General features: G+C 31.3%; 1 long non-coding RNA gene across 1 annotated transcript; it reads right to left on the reverse strand.

Annotated features, from left to right (window-relative positions):
* LOC130052606 (uncharacterized) lies at nt 1-2,404 on the reverse strand. Its single transcript, XR_008800962.1, has 2 exons — nt 972-2,404; nt 1-695 (listed from the first exon to the last, which is right to left on the reverse strand). It is a non-coding gene; the product is annotated as an uncharacterized LOC130052606 (long non-coding RNA).
* Nucleotides 2,405-3,333: the final 929 nt, after the last annotated feature.

Genomic DNA, 3,333 nt, shown 5'->3' on the forward strand with positions numbered 1-3,333 from the left:
TCAAACTAATCAATTTTATTGACAAACAAATATTTTTGGTTGCTAAGTAACAACACTCATAGTACAATTTTGACCATAATTTGCCTTTCTGCATCCATTCGACACAATTTAAACGTAATTACATTCCATGATGATTAGTAAATGTCACATTGTTTTAAAAATATAATCATTAAATAGATCTTAATCATTTTAAAAGGTTTTTAACAAAAAATATGATGAAGAGAATTAAGGTCAAAGGACATCAAATGGAAACTTCGTACTTTGTATACTTGTCCATCATTTTCTAATAATATGACGTTTTGCCATTATGTTCCATTAACTAGAATAAGTATTGCATCATTAAAACAAAGATCTTTCAATTATTGTTAATCTAAAATAATTTTATTTTTTTTATTCAATTATATTTGGTTGCTAAGCAACAACACCTTATCAAATGTTATCAAAAAGTACATGTACTAACCGTTTTTCCTCTCTAAATTCAACATATACGAATGTTCAAGTACTTACTTTCAATCACTAGATTTAAATGTACTTGCATCATATTTAACAAAAATGTTCTTATATTCAACCTCTTGAAACCTATTTCTAGACATAATTCTTGATAATGAGTTGTTCCGACAGGGACATGCGTTCACCAATATCTGTCTATCAACTGGAACTTCACAGCAGGCATGTATGAGATAATGCACAAAAATCTGGAAAAAAAGAATATTGTAAATACTAATGTATTGTCAAAGCTTTTGAATACTCAATTGGCTCTGTAAATGTTTTTGATAATCAGGCCCTCTGGAAAGTATGCATTTAATTACTTATGAAATTTTATCAGAGGTAATTGTAGTACACATTTAATGAATGTGTTAGATGCACAGTCAGATTAATTTTGGTAAAGGTAATCTTTTTACTATGCATTTCATTATTCTTTTTAAACTGGAAATCACTGTCACAATATCGGTTTTTAAAACTAGTAATACCTGTACAGTTCCTCTTCAGTGAGAGGCTGCAAACTTCCTTGGGAAGTATATGGCAATCCTTCCCCCTTACCATCTCAGCATAATTGTTGGTGGCAACACAGATGGAGAAAACCAAATCTTCTGTCAAAGACAGTTTCATAAAATCTGCAGTTCTTCGAATAATAGGGTCCCATATCTGAAAGAAAATTGCAAGTAAAATCAGTACTGGCCACCATACCTTATTTGTCAGCATTTAGAAAACGTGTCATACCTTATAATTAGAAAAAGAATAATGATTTTCCGTGTTTTGTCTCTTTTTGTATGTATGCGATCCCTAGTAATGCAGCAAAAACAAAAAACAAAAACCAAAAAAAAAACCCAGTAAAATGGTACACGCATATCAGTGTACCACAATTCCATTTGTGAATGTATTATCTGGATTTATTTGCATGTTAACCAAATTTATACTGATTTAACCCTATATTCAACCTCAAAGAGTCATACCAACTGAATGCCAGGTTGTCACCCCGAATGAAATGCCACAGTTCTTGGATCAGGTGTCCCTGTGTCCTCCACATCAGCATCCTTCCAATGCATGTCTGGATTTGCCAGTAGACTGTCGCTAGCGGATGATACCTGGGAACTTCCCACTAAATATTGGGATGTCAATACCCTTTTTAAAGAAGAAAAGAAATTACAATTAAGAATTGTTGGTTTATGTTTAAGAGGCTGTCTACGATAGAACCATGCAAAACCAAAAAAAAATTATGGAAGGTGTTGTCAAATTTTCAGACCTTTTTATGATATTTCAAAAGGATTTAACTATTTTTATCATATTTTGTGGAAAAATCGATGAGTACCTCCCGAACTAACACCTAATGGGCCGTTCCATTTTTAGCACAATATACACATCAATTTCACGCAAAAATGGTGTATTTTCAGCTAGTCATTAAAATATCAAAAGCAGAATAATCACATATAATTTCAGTTCCGCATAGTCTATTCGAACGGTATCTTTGAATTGGTGAACATAACTTTAAAATTCATTCTCCAGATTTAAGTCGTATAGTGTTTGAACTAGTAAGATTATGTAACTTTCAAATTAAATGCTATTTTTAGTGAGTCATAAAACCCCAAGAAACGCTTAAAATAAATAGTTTCGTGGTTTAAAACACAGAATTATGCATAAATTATCACTTCTAAACGGGAATTTAGTTGCAAATAAATAGAAAGTCATTTATTTGGGGTACTTCAGCACAATTGAGATTTTTAAATGTTCATCAGAAATTGTGTGAATTCCAGAATCTTTGTTCACTGCACTGCACAGCTGGTGTGCATTAACTATGATCTAGACTTAACAGACATCATCATGCCTATGCCAATCATGGACATTGACTTTGAATAAAGAACAACATGTTGTCACCCATTACATGACAAATCTAACTCAGATGTGAAAGAGGGGAGGGGTGGGGTGGGGTGGGGGTGGGGGGGGGGGTGACTCCGTGACTCCAAAGCCAATAGATCTGCCACATTGCTCAAGCTGACAACACATCTTCCATTGATTCTGGTAAGTTAATTTTTTTTTTATATCTTCCTGCACTAACAGATATTGAAATATGCACTTATGCATAAATACTCATGAATGAAATTTTTAAAATATTACTTCTATTTAAAATTTTTAAGATATCAATTTGCTCAATGCACAATTTTCTAGATTAAAATACTGTTACAATATGTTTAGGAAATATAATGAAATATATGTGTTTGGTGTTTGCAGACACAAAAATTGTGTCCAGATTAAGACAGATGTATATAAAGAAAGAGTTGAAAGGTATGATGCAAACAAATGTCTGAATAAAATCTAATAGGAATTTAAGTGACACCTTCTAGGTAAACAACTAACATATAAGTTGATATAATTATGGATGGAAACTGAATTAAGTCAAACAAATAAAGTAAAATTCAGGTCCAGGATTTTTCTGGAGAATGTAAGTTTTGTAGGTTTTAGACATTTTTTAACTTTTAAAGAAAATGATAATAGAAATGATTGAAGGGAGGGGGTGTGCATTAATATTAATGTAACTGTAGTTTAACTACTAGGTTTTTTTGTTCTATAAACAGAAAATTTATTTAGCAGTGCATATTGGAATCAAGATAATTTTAAAAATCAATTTTGGAATAAAATCAAATGTCATTAAATATTTATGTATGAGTCTATGGAGATATTTGTGAGATCTGTGATTAATGAATTGAAAATCAGAAAGAAGTAAGATTTTTATTAATGATTCTGTTATTTACATTGTATCATGTTTATTGCACACTTAATAATAAATGCAGGTTTAGGTAATGTGGAATGCTTCTAATCACTTTGAAACTTTCCTGT

This window comes from Ostrea edulis, chromosome 3 (genome assembly GCF_947568905.1).
Source record: "Ostrea edulis chromosome 3, xbOstEdul1.1, whole genome shotgun sequence".
NCBI classification, from domain to species: Eukaryota; Metazoa; Mollusca; class Bivalvia; order Ostreida; family Ostreidae; genus Ostrea; species Ostrea edulis.